General features: G+C 40.7%; 1 protein-coding gene across 2 annotated transcripts in view; it reads left to right on the forward strand.

The window, feature by feature from the left end:
• LOC120574587 (RNA-binding protein Musashi homolog 2-like) overlaps positions 1-14,564 on the forward strand; it is a 472,078-nt gene that overhangs the window by 333,056 nt on the left and 124,458 nt on the right. The window lies entirely within an intron of this gene.

The raw sequence follows: 14,564 nt of genomic DNA on the forward strand, positions 1-14,564 counted from the left end.
GTCAAAATAGGCAGTTGATACCTATATATATACATATATATACATATATATATATATATATATATATATATATATATATATATATATATATATATATTATTGTTTTCCTTTCTCAGAATGGGGCTTTGTGGGGGACAATATTAAAGTGGGGGGTAGGAAATTTTCTGCGTTTTCCGTCCAACAATTTACGTTGGAAATACATTTATTTATGTGAAGGAAAATACAAGTGACAAATCCAAATATAACAATATAATGGAATATAAGGCAGTAAGGGGGCTTTTACATTAGGGACCTGGGCCAGGATCCTAAAGTTGACCCCAAAGTCATGCTCGTTGTAGGTTTGAACACATCCATGCCCACTTCTACTTGAAAAGATGGTCTTTACAGTTCATGTTTTCTCCCATACGGTTTGCATCAGGTTTAAAAACAAACAGTACCAAAACACGGAAGTTGACTCCACCTATCTAGGGAGGTCCCGGGACACAATTATTCACTGTAAAACCTGATAAGATAATATAACTCAAACTGATTACATCGAAATTTTTAAGTTTTTCTTACTCAGATTTGCAAGTTAAAATGTTCTCCAATAAGTAGCTCTTACTAGGTTCATGTAAGTGACATTAACATAATTTTGTAAGTAAAACAAACTTTCCTGATCAAGTACATTTACTAGGTACTTTGTTTTAATAGTACAAATAATATGAAGTTTATCAAACTTAAATATTTGTATTACCATTAACATAAAAAGTCAAATTTTCTGTAAGAAAATATTTACTTTATGTGTACTTAACTTTTTAAGTTAAATAGAGCTTAACACTTTGCTTAATTTAAACTCAAAATCGCAAGATAGAGTACTTTAATTATTTGTTGAAACTGATTACATAAAATGTTTTGAATAGCTTTAACTCAAAATCCCCAAATATGCATATTTTGTGTAAACATTAAGAAAGAGATGTTAACAGACACAATGCAAGTCACTAGTTATTAAGCGACCATAAAACATTTGCTGGAAAATGGAAAATGTTTCAAACAGTAATTTAAAACATTATTAAAAAGTGCAAGGGCCTTGGAAAATGGCCTAAGGGCTTCTATCACTGAAGTGGACAATATAAAATCATGTTATGGTATATGCTCAAATTTCAGGATATATATCATACCACCATAATTCCAATGCATTAAAACATCCATAAACACTTGACATCAGCACACAGTATTTAAAAAGAAAATAGTACAGAACCTAGGGCTGGGTACCGAATTCAATACTTTTTTATTGCCTCCTTTTTAAGTATCAAAAGATGCCTCGCCATTCTACAAAATTTCAATACCCAAGGAGTAAATCACATCAGCGTCAGTGAGCCAATACGCATGCAGCATGCCTCTACCAAGATCAAGGCTGTCTAACGTTACACGTCATAGAGACACGCAGGAAAACTTTACATTACACAGAGACGGCTCACGTAGTAGCTGAAAAATAAATCAAAAGATTTGTACTGTAATGTGTAATTTATTTTTGTTATAATGGATTTTATAAAATTGATTTAAAAAAAAGTATTGTTCAGAAACCGGTATTGAATTCACTGTATTGGTATGGGTACCCAAATCAGAAGTTTTTGAATGATACCCAGCCTTAACAGAACATGGCCTGAGGAAAATCTTTACTCCTATGAGTGAACAAAGGTGTGGTACCCATATGGCTCATAAAGACCTAATATAGCTAGAATTATCAAAGATATGGGTATAGTAGTATAACCAGAGGGAAACAAATTTTCCATACTGTTCCATAAAGTACCAACCCTCCATCAAACGCTTGGTTGAACAATTATACTCCAAAACACATCTTTAAGATATAAAAAAAAAAACTAAGTAAACTCACTACTTTCATTGTTGTATGGTATGGGCATATGACAGTAGTGCATATGAATCCAAAAAGTCTAGTAAAGAGGAAACCTTGTCATCTTTGTTTTTGTAACACATTAGTTTACTCCACTGCCAACAGGTCATTTTTAAGGCTCAACACCCTGGGCCTCAACTTCCCATCATCCAGGCCTATCAACACTTTCTGGATAAAGTCAAATGTGTTGGCCAAGTCTTCTGGGTAACTTAGACGCAGGGCATAAATCTGTGCAAAAAGCATCACAAATGCGTCAGTCAAAGTGGGGAAATCGATTACTATGTTACCCTCAAGCACAACCACAGTCCTGTCTGGGCAGAAGAACGTGGCATCTGTTGAATTGGCACTGATCAAGAGAAGCCCAACTGGTAGGTCGTCAATGTTAGGTTCATCAGATTGCGCCTCCTAAACAGAAGAGTGAAATGTCACCCAGATTGTCTAAGCTATCTCGAAAAGCGGTATGTTGCTTTAAGTGCAGCCTGAATAGAGCTTGTAGTAGAATTTAGATAATATGAATGATTCAGAGCTGCACATTTTTTTTAACTTAGAAACCTGAGAAGCTTAATTTCTTAAAGGGGTGATAGAATGCAAAACCGATTTTACCCTGTCATAGTTGAATGAGGACAGTTCAGTGGGTAAATAGGATATACATAGAAGCTCAAAATCCCATTGACACCCCTTTACTATGAAAATCTCATATTTTGAAACTGCCACTGAAAACGGGCAAATCCCAACAAAGCTGGAAGTTGACGTCAACCTCCCAAAAACCGGAACCTTTGTCAGCCCATGGGTGTATTAAGAGAACGGTCACGCCCCAACATTTACATAGGCTACACAACTGACCTGAGATCAGGTAGTTTTCTGAATCTAGCTAGGTCACGCAGATCTCTGCTATTCCATTACAAAATTCACTTCTGAAACTTTTTTATGCGAGAAATCAACCATATAAAGCTCAAATATGGGCCGCTTTACGAAAAAGGATGGCTAATTGCAAATTTTCTCCGACTGTGTGTCGGAGTTTAGTGCCGGTGTTGGTGCTGCCTGGGTTGCTACATCGCCGCCCTGACCGCAGTGTCAGCGAGCTTGTTACGCCCGCAATCTTTTACCGCAGCCCGCAGGTTCCAGTTAATCTTATAATGGGTATGTGTGTTGAGTTATTTAAACAAACAATCGGGGAAATAAACGCCTCTTGTCCGCGAGTCTCATTGATAGAGCCGCGGTGAGATGGAGTCCATCAATGAGAGCTAGCTAGCCTCCTCCTAACTCTGACATTCACAAAAATACATTCAATTGAAATCCGAAATCGGACAAGTGTTAGCTAAGCTTTGTAAGACCTTGAGGAACCTGTAATATTCATGCCGTGACGAAATTCAAACTGTAAATATACTTATGCGAAAGTGAGCAAGCTGCGATATTTCCCCATTGTAATGAATGGGACATATAGCAAGCAGCTGCTCGTCCTACAAAGACATATAAAATGCCTTAAAATCAAATCGGACACAACGGTTAGCTTTATAAGACATTGGGGAATGATGTTGTATAAGTGGCGTGACGAAATTCAAACTGTAAATATAATTTAGTTATGGCGACAGCGTAGCTAGCTAGCTGCGGTATTTCCCCGTTGTAATGAATGGGACATATAGCAAGCAGCTGCTCGTCCTACAAAGACGCCTCGCGTTCATAAAAATGCCTTAAAATCAAATCGGACACAACGGTTAGCTTTATAAGACATTGGGGAATGATGTTGTATAAGTGGCGTGACGAAATTCAAACTGTAAATATAATTTAGTTATGGCAAAAGGTAGCTAGCTAGCTGCGGTATTTCCCCATTGTAATGAATGGGACATATAGCAAGCAGCTGGTCGGTCCTACAAAGAGCGTACCAGCGTTCATAAAAATGCCTTAAAATCAAATCGGACACAACGGTTAGCTTTATAAGACATTGGGGAATGATGTTATATAAGTGGCGTGACGAAATTCAAACTGTAAATATAATTTAGTTATGGCAAAAGTGTAGCTAGCTAGCTGCGGTATTTCCCCATTGTAATGAATGGGACATATAGCAAGCAGCTGCTCGTCCTACAAAGATGCCTCGTGTTCATAAAAATGCCTTAAAATCAAATCGGACACAACGGTTAGCTTTATAAGACATTGGGGAATGATGTTGTATAAGTGGCGTGATGAAATTCAAATAAAATTCCGTAAATATATTAGAGTTATGCCGGCAGCTGGCCGCGGAGCCCCGTAGTGCAGTATCCACAAAGGGTGACTTTGCCCTGGGTATGGAGCCCAGCAGGCTGCCGCTTTCTCGTCAGACTGTGTGGAGCTCCTAAAGTCCGACACGTCTTACCAAATTTGCAATTAGCCATCAATTTTTGCAAAACGGCCCATATTTCAGCTTTATATAGTTGATTTCTCGCTTAAAAAAGTCTCAGAAGTGAATTTGGTAATGAAACATTGCAGTGTCTGGAATATGAGATTCTGTCGCTTCTCTAATGTATGTGTATTGGGGATTCGCTCAACCAATCAGCGCGCGTCTCTAATGTCTGCTTATGGCAAGTCGCTCAACCAATCAGCGCGCAGCTCATCTAAATATTCATGACCATACCATATTTGGAAGAAAAGCTCTTGTTACAAATAGGGCCAAAACACAGGGATGCATAAGGGCCAGTAAAATATCAACCAGGCCATTTTCAGCCCAACCAATGTTACATACCCCATTAGGAGACCATAAGGAACAGTGTGAAATACCCTATATAATCATTCTATCACCCCTTTAAGCAAAGGGTGGCTACTTTGAAGAATCTAAAATATAAGACATGTTTTCAGTTATTTCACACTTTTTTGTTAAGTACATAATTCCATATGTGTTCATTTATAGTTTTGATGCCTTTATTGAGAATCTACAATGTAAATAGTCATGAAAATAAATAAAAAAACGCATTGAGTGAGAAGGTGTGTCCAAACTTTTGGCCTATACTGTATATAACTATATAGCAACAAAATATGCTACACTATTGTCCAATAATGGCAAAACATTGTCCACATTGTTAACCCCCTAACCCTGTCCGTTTCTGTCAAGACAATCACATCCTTAAAATCTGAGACATCACAGTCTGGGTGATTCCTACTTTTATGGGCATTGAAGGAAGAGTACACATTAGTAGAGTAGTGACAATTTTTGAATGGGCTCTGCATACATAGTGAAAACAATTATGGATAGATTAGACTCATTTCGATGTTGTCCATTCATTCACATTTAGTACTTTTGATGAACATGAACATACCAAATGGAAGACGGCGTATGTCAGCCAGTTGCCTCAGCCTTAATAGAAAGAAGATTGAAACGTTAACTAGGTTGCAACACTTTCACAAAAGCACTAACATTATGTAAAATATCTTGGGAGCATTTAATACAAATTAGTTAGGTAACATTACAAACTATGTGAAATGTAGTAGAATAATGTCCTTAACGTTACTTGTCCACAGAAAGACAAACCAAAAAGTCTTCAAACCGTAGTAATAAGCTAAAAGATATGAACAAAAGCCTCTCTCAGGTTGAGAAGGGAGATAAATTAATCTCAGAAAGTTACCTTATTTTAACTTCATGTTATTTTTAAATGTTTAACCTTAACTGGAAGTCAGCACGCACAGACCGGGGATATGAACCTCACAGACTGTGATAACGTTATTTTACAAACGTATTCCAAGCCTACATTTTATATTTAACTGGCCTAACAAAATGTAGAACACATGTCAACATGGAACATTAACGGTAATAGAAATATCCAGAAAACTTCTACACAAAAATCTTTCCACTTTAAGATGAAAAAAAAAAATCGAAATACACTGGTTCCCACCTTTTAAATTGCTTTTCATGTGCCTTTGGGAAATGTTAAATATAAATTAGGATAATAACAATAAAGAAAGCTTATAGTAAACTCAACTCTTATTAACTTTAATGCATAAAATATCAACTGATAGGCAAACTGTGTTTGATGAAGAAAATAATAAAACATCGATATAATATGGTGCTAACACATAACTTACCAAATTAGCGCACCCAAAGAGAACATCAACATAATGGCAGTCAGTGCGGTCAGCACAGTGGCAAAAGTTAGCTTGTAAGGTTCAAAAAATTGTTGCATGCCACAGCGGTGTTTCCTGAAAAATCTTCACTGGCAATCCCGCGGAGTATCTTCTTTCACTTCCACGTATAAATTACCGAAGTTATCCACAAGCTGCAAATTACTCTTCAAAATTTCTCCACGTACACGGGCTGCAACACTCGGTGCGTGGCTCGGTGAAGCAGCATGTCGAAGCACATACCAGTCCTTCCAGAAAAACGCGGAGTTTTTTTGTGATTGTTGCGGGCAAAAATCCTTGATTATGCGGCACGTTTGGAATATGCGGGATATTTATGCAATTTTATGCGATGACATTGCGGGAACTTGCAAAAAATGCGGGAATTTGCAAAAACTGCGGTTTGATGAAAAAGAGAAGAAAAAGTGATTCCCCCAACACCCTGCTTTTTTAAAACTTAATTTCCAAAAATAGTTTACAGATATTCAGTCATTGCAATAAGTAAACAAATAAGATACAAAAATATATACAAATAATATAATATTAAAGTAAAAATAAAAGTAATAGTCTAAACAGAGGGAAATAAAAGATACAAAAGAGACAGACTTTCAAAAATCGTTAATAATATAGACAGCAGGAGCACTTTAACAAAGAAATTTGAGTAGACATCAGATATTAAGATAGGTTTCTTATTGGATACCAACTTAAGAGACTCAAAGTACATGTCAAATTCAACCTCCAACACCCTGCTTTTCGATGATGTTCACGTCGCGTAATTACGTCACTTCATAACGTTCCCATGGCAACAGGGGAAAATGGCTGCTCTTGTGTGAAGTAAACGCAACATTTTTTCAACTTTCTGCTAAGATATATGTGACTTTTTTGCAACGAAAATGCAGGGATTATGAAATCATGCAAGCGCCGCATATTTTGCGCGGAAATCTGCAATTTATGCAGCGAAAGTGCGGCATATTTGAAAAAATGCGGCCCCCGCATGAATATGCGGACTTTGGCTGAATATGCATTGAATTATGCGATCGCATAATCGCGTTTTTCTGGAGGGACTGACATATGCACGTATGTGACGTCCGAGCGATTACTATAAAACTATTTGAGTACAATGACGAAAAATAATTAAAGTGGTTGAGCACTGTAAACTTGAGATTACAAATGTGTACTAATGACTCAGAAAAATAGCGGAGAATGAACTTTTTAGAATTTTTGACATAACAGAACTCATTTTCTTTAACAAGCTTTTACTGTTCGGTCTTACAGTGTTTTAAGAGCCATAGCAAAACAACATGCTCTACATATCTCAACCAGTTCAGATGAATAGCATAAATCATTCAGTTTATATTATAGCACCACATTTGTAGTGTATCAATCTGTTGTTCCAGTATTAGTAAAATTGATATTTATCTTCAGCCATTTGATAGTCATACTGTTATTTAACTATACTTAATTCACCAGACATAGGGTATGAAGGGCAATGTGTTGCCTTACGGCATTTCCTTTAAATAATGTGTAAATAATTATTTTCAGTTGAAAAATAGTTTAATAGTTTTAACATTGCTGCGTTTTATATTGTCATCTGACATCACTTCCGGTTTTATAGTACTTAAGGTTTAGCCACTTGCTTACAGCAGACAGGCAGTGCATGTTCATCTTACAATCTGGTTGCATCCATTCAAAGGATCATAGAGGCAATGTCATAAGTGTCCTTATTTGACAATTAATGTGTTAGAGAATACATATCATTGACAATTTTGTTAAAAAGTATGTTTATTTACAGTTTTCACCAGCATGCCAATGTCGGAGTTGCACAGTAAAAGGTCAAAACTTACTGCAAGTCTGTCTTCATTGGCTGTGGTTTAACTGTGTTAAATCAGTGTTGCAACACACTGACTGAGAACACTACAATGAAAAGGCATCATTCAATGTCTTGAAGTGGTCAAGATGGCAAGCAGCAAGTCATCCATATCCAATGCTAGAAGAAAAGTGAAATCTGCATCTGCAAGTGCTGCATGTGCCCGGGCCACAGCAGAAGCTGCCAAGGTGACAGCATCATATGCTAGCCAAGAGGCTTAACTATAAATGGAAAAGGCTGCCAGAGAAGCAGAAAATATCACAAGATATGCTCAAAATAAGTCTGAAACAGTTAAGTATAGATAGAGAGTTGGAAGTGCTAACGCTACAACGAGAAGCTGATGCAGCTGTGGTGGAGGCACAAGTGCTGGAAAATGCCAAAGCGGAGACTGTTGCAGTTGAAGATGCAGTTTTATGAATACGTCCAATCACAAATCAACCTTATGAATCTTTGTTCTCCTTCTTCACCCTTGTCAGTGTTTCCTGCTGCTTCCTCACACCATGCAGAATCACATGACAGCTTTGTAACATGGAATCCACCCATTTCAAAACTTATCAACAACAAGCCAAAGTCTGAGGAAGCTGACAGTATGCTTTTACCTGCACCACACTTACCTGACCGGATGGGAGTTTAGAGGAAAACTGAAGTAAAAAGAACAAACTCCACCATGAATGTACATGCCCAAAATGCCCCTCCAGCTAGCACACCACCTCTGGCTGAGCCTTTGCTCAGTATTTAGCACAACGAGACCTCGTCAATTCAGGACTGTACCAATTCGATGATAAGCCTGAGAATTATTGTGCATGGTACTCGTCCTTAACCAATGCAGCTGGCAAAGTTCGCCTCACAGCAACCCAAGAATTGGACCTTTTGACTAAATGGCTGGGTAAGGAATCTGGAGAACAAGTGAAACGCATACGCTCAGTGCATGTCAACAACCCAAATCTGGCTTTACAGAAAGCATGGGAGACTACGTGAGTGTTATGCTGCCCGGAAATCATTAAAAGTTCCCTGTTTCAATGGTTGGACAGTTTTCCTAGCATTCCAGCTAAAGACCACTCCAAGTTTGGAACTTGGAGATTTGCTCATGGAGATCAAAGGAGCTAAAGAGGATGGCTGTCTCACTGGCCTGTCGTATCTGGACACTTCACGTGGAATTGGACCAATCGTAGACAAGCTTCCATTCGGGCTGCAGGACAAGTGGGTGTCTACTGGGTCATGGTACAAAGAAAAGAACCATGGTCACTTCCCACCATTTGAGTATTTTTGCAACTTTGTGTGCCATGAAGCAAAGAAGCGAAAAAACCCTAGCTTCATGCGTTAAGGCAGCCCAGCAACACTCACAAAACCAGATAAATCCATTGTAAAGAACTTTAATACCAACAAACCCATCTCAGTGCACAAATCAGATGTTTCTACAATCAACGACCCTAACAAGAACTGCCCATTACACAACAAACCTCATCCGCTCCAAAAAATGTAGAACATTCAGAAGCAAACTCCTCGACGACATAAAGGCTTTCTTTAAAGAGAACGGGATATGCTTCAAATGCTGTTCTTCCATCTCTCATATAGCCAAAGATTGCAAGTCCTCTGTAAAATGTTCTGAATGCGACAGTACCTATCATGATGCGACCATGCATCCGGGTCCATCACCTCAATCCCTAAAGGCTCCTTCACCGTCACAAGAGAGCGGCGGGGAGGGAGAAGATAATTCGAACACTGCTGTTGTTGCAACAAGCTGCACAGAGGTTTGCGGTGAAGGTCAGTGGAGCCACTCATGTTCAAAGATCTACCCCAAGGGTTTCAAGCACATGGCTATCAAAGCCTATGTAATTCTGGACGACCATAGCAATCTGACTAAGCAAACTCACTAACTAGACCAGAGTTCTTCAAACTGTTCAGTGTGTAGAGCAAACCATTTTCATACTACCCTAGAACCTGCTCTGGCATCGTTGAAACATTGGGCAAGAAGGCAGAGGGATTTCAGATTGAGTCTCATCGAGATCCTGAATAATCAATCTGAGATTCCAACACCAGATGCAGTTCTACACCAGCGTCATCTTCATCACATTGCCAAGGACATCCCAGAGCTGGACCAAGAAACTGAAATACTCTTACTACTCGGAAGAGACGTCCTTTAGGTACACAACGCCAGGCAGCAGGTCAACGGACCACATAACACCCCCTTTGCCCAACGACTGGACCTGGGCTGGGTAGTAATATAAGGTGTGCCATGGTAATGTTCATAAGCTGACAGTCAACACTTTTAAGACCAACGTGCTAGACAGTGGTTGCCATTCTATTTTCTCACCCTGCACCAGCTTTATGCTTGTTAAGGAGACACAGCAAAGCTTTAATAGGCCTAGTAAGGAAATGGAGAGGATGCATGGACAGACAGTGTTCAACCGAACAGACCATGACAATAAACCAGCTCCATCAATGGAAGACATCATCTTCTTAAAGATCATGAACACAAACGTCTACAGAGATGATTCTAACAGTTGGGTTGCCTCACTGCCGTTAGAGCACCACTGCAACCTTTGCCAAACAACAAAGTGCAGGTGGTCAACCGGTTTGCATCCCTGCAACGAACTCTGAAAAGGAAACCTGAGATGAAAGAACAGTATCAGTATTTTGTGGAGAAGATCTTTGCCAACGGACATGCAGAGTTAGCACCGCCACTGAGAGAGGACGAGGAGTGCTGGTATCTCACAATGTTTGGGGTCTACCACCCACAAAAACCCAATCAGATCAGGGTGGTCTTCGACTCCAGCGCCCAGTACTTTGGCGTCTCCCTCAATGATGTGCTCCTCACTGGCCCAGACCTCAATAACTCTCTCCTGGGTGTCTTGCTGCGCTTCTGGAAAGAGAAGTTGGCAATCGTTGCGGACATTCAGCAGATGTTTCATTGTTTCTTGGTGTGCGAAGAACACCGCAACTTCCTCCGTTTTTTATGGTATAAGGACAATGACTGCAATAAAGAAGTTGTTGAGTACCTGATGAAGGTCCACGTCTTTGGCAATGGGCCGTCTCCTGCTGTGGCCATTTAAGGGCTGCGAAGAGCCATCAGAGAAGGTGCACATGAGCATAGTGCCGATACTGTCAAGTTCCTGGAAAGGCACTCCTATGTTGACGATGGCTCGGTATCTGTACCATCTGAAGCCGAGGCAATTGTCTTGCTCCAGCGAACTCAGGCCTCACTCACTGAATCAAACCTGCGCCTAAACAAGTTTGCTTCAAACTGTCAGGCAGTCATGGAGGCCTTTCCCCCTGAAGACTGCGCCCCAGTAATTAAGGACTTAGATCTGAGCAGAGAAACAGCACCCACACAGAGAACTCTAGGTCTGCTCTGGGAGATCATGACTGACACATTCACATACTCTGCTTCGACCACGATCCTCTGACTGCTTCCAACGCTTCTCCAACTTTACCACTTTAGTAAGAGGAGCATTCCTGGTTCATATGGCAAGATCCCAAAAACACTCGAACCAAGACAGCAAGTGCAAGGGTTGGCATAAATGTAACTTGATGTTGTACCACGGATGAAATGGCCCAAGCAAGGAATGTTATCCTAAAAGCCACGAAAAGCACAGCTTTCGCCAAAGAACTGTCAGCCCTCCAGGCAAACAAATCCGTATCCAAATAAAGCTCCTTGCAGAAACTCAGCCCAACCTTAGAAGAACATCTAATCTGTGTTGGAGGCTGACTAAAGCAGTCCCACATTGCAACTGCAGAAAAGAACCCAATTATGCTGCCCAAGGATAGTCACATCTCTCTACTGCTCACCCGACATCACCATGAGTATGTGAAACACCAAGGCCGTCACCTGACCGAAGTAGCAATTAGAGCAGCTGGATTATGGATCCTTGGAGGCAAGGCACTAATCAATTCAGTACTCCGCAAATGCATAACCTGCCAAGCTTCGTGGGGAAGCTCGAAGAACAGTGCATGGTGGACCTGCCACCTGAATGTGTCAAAACCTGCTCACCCTTTACGAATGTGGGGCTCGATGGATTAGGACCCTGGTCTGTCACAACCAGACACACCAGAGGAGGACAGGCAGAGAGCAAGCTGTGGGCCATCATGTTCAGTTGTATGAGTTTGAGAGCTGTACACGTCAAGATCATTGAGTCTATGGATACGACCAGCTGCATAAACACTATTAGGCGCTTCTTTGCACTGAGAGGCCCAGCGAAACAGCTCAGATCTGATTAGCAATGCAAGGAGCTTGGGATGGACAAAACCGTGCAGAGGTATCTCAGTGAGCAGGGTTGCAGCTTGGAATTCAACACGCCACATGCTTCTCATATGGGTGGCTCTTGGGAGCGAATGATTGGCACTTAAGTAAACTTTAGCAGTTCCTTCCAATAAAAGATGAAATATTGTGACCACACTCCAACTGCACAATACACAAGTAATGTACAAATTTTGTAAATTAATTTGGGGAAAGAAATGATTTGCTCATAGGTTCCTTTTGAAATACATTACAGGACTGTCAGCATGTGTTGGTGTGTTTGTGTGTGTCTGTGTTGGAGGGTTTGCTTGTATGTAAAGGTCAACCAAGACCCCATCGATTCAGCATTTAAATTTTATTTGCGTGGTGAGTCCAGTGGGGTCTGACATTAAGACCCTTGCTTTCATTCTGCCTGATTTGTTTTGTTTGCTAGGAACAGCTGTGTGTGTGTGTGTGTGTGTGTGTGTGTGTGTGTACACAATAATACATGTGCCTTACAAATCTTAATAAGTGTGAGATGCCATTCCAACGGCGTGATAATTGCTACTAGCACCTATTATGCAATTCCGATTGGAAATTGCATGGGGACAGGTGGAAAGTGACACACACACATATACACACACACACACACACACACACACACACATAGACATTGTATCTGTTCCTATTGTTTACACCGTAACACTGAATGAAACCATTTTGTTCCACTGTATAGACCCACATCAAGATGTTGGGGTCTGGGAACTCACCATTGAAAGGGCTAAATCCGAGGGGCGGGATAAACGGTTGTCTTTCACATTCCCTCTGCACGCAATAGGAACCAGGCAGAGCAACAAAGAAGGAAGAGAAGCTAGTTGATAGATTAAACTTTTGCCATATCCGGTCGGCAAAACTCCGAACACATCTTTTTTAAGAATGATTTCTGTGCCGTTCTTTGTTCTTTTCTCAAAGAAACTCTTAACTCCAAGTCTTCCAGACGACCGCTGATCCCAGCAGCAGCAGCCATAAGCCCGGCCATGGACTCTATACACGATGTGATTGGCCTTCCAGCCCCCCCTGGCTGCAAAATAATTTTTGCTGCCGCTAGGGTGCGTCTAGATTTCTAGGCTAGTGTAGTACTAAACAGGGCTATAATAAATTCTACCTTGATAAAGAAGTCTTTGCTGGCATCAACATACCTGGGTGTAACATCAACAAGAATACATGCATTGCAGAGAATTATGACTGGCATTTGTGATGTCTGCGGCAGAGGTTTCCAGGAAAGAAAGGTAAAGTTGAGTAGTTGAACTGAAAAGATTGTCAGACACAAGTTGGGCCTGCCAGCATTAACCCACATAAACTCCAAAGGCAACTGTTTTGCAACACCATTATGGATCAGGTGAGAGTGACGATCTGTTTGTTGTCCTTCACCTAGCAAAGTGCCTTATTGAAAGAACAGGATGGGAGCATTGTCAACACCATGTGTGATGCACTTATTAAGGCCATATCAGGATGCTTTCCCAAACTTATCCAAGCTGTCTCATTGGCATTGCCTGTCACATGAGCTGCAAGTGAACAAACTTTTTGTGGCTGTCGGCCAAAGACATACTTGAGCAACAGGAGTGGTGATAAGAGAACCAGTATCCTGGCTCTGCTGGCAATCAGCTCCAGGAGAACTAAAGAAATGGACATTGAGGCTGTGATTGACCACTCTGCACAACATTTTAAAAAACAGGCAGATTGTTGTAAATATTTAGGGGATTAGAAAGCCAGAAGCTGATCCCCCGATGGAGTCTAGACACTGATGGTGGTGTGAGGAACCCGAATACCGAACCGAGGAGCTGATGGCAGTCTTATCGGAGGAGGAACCAAGAGCCATGCACGATGAAGACAGGAGGAGCAAGGGGAGGAGGAGGGTTGTGCTCTTAGCCTGAAATGACAACTGAGCAGCAGAGAGAGAGACTTTAAAACAGGGATGTCATGCTGTGATTGGCTCGTGAAATTCAACGCCGCTTCTGATTGGTTAGATAAAAGTGAACGCCTCTATCAGCTGTTCAGTTTTAGAAGAGAGAGAAATGTGATTAAGTTTAGAAGTCTTCCTGCCAGAATTTACGCTGAGCTCCATTAAAGGATAACTACCGTTTTTTTCAACTTGGACCCTGTTTTTCTATGTTTTTGTGTCTAAGCGACTGATGGGAACACCAGTCTTTGACATTGGTCCAGTATTAAGCGAGATCGCTGCAGTCGGCAGCGGCGAAAAAAGCTACAATGTAAGTTTATAGGGCAATTGTCCAGCTTGTATTTATCTTCACAAAAGTGCTCGTTTTGCCACTGACAGGCTCAGATTAATATTCTAAGGGCCCGATTTTAACGATCTGAAACGCAAGTATGAAACGCAAAATGCAAGTAGCTTTGTGAGCAGATCTCGGGCGCTGTTGCTATTATAACGCCGGGATAAATGACTCTTGCGCCCGACGCAAATCTAAAATGGGTTGGTCTGAAGTAGC

The sequence above is a fragment of the Perca fluviatilis genome, chromosome 2 (assembly GCF_010015445.1).
Source record: "Perca fluviatilis chromosome 2, GENO_Pfluv_1.0, whole genome shotgun sequence".
In the NCBI taxonomy this organism is placed as follows: domain Eukaryota; kingdom Metazoa; phylum Chordata; class Actinopteri; order Perciformes; family Percidae; genus Perca; species Perca fluviatilis.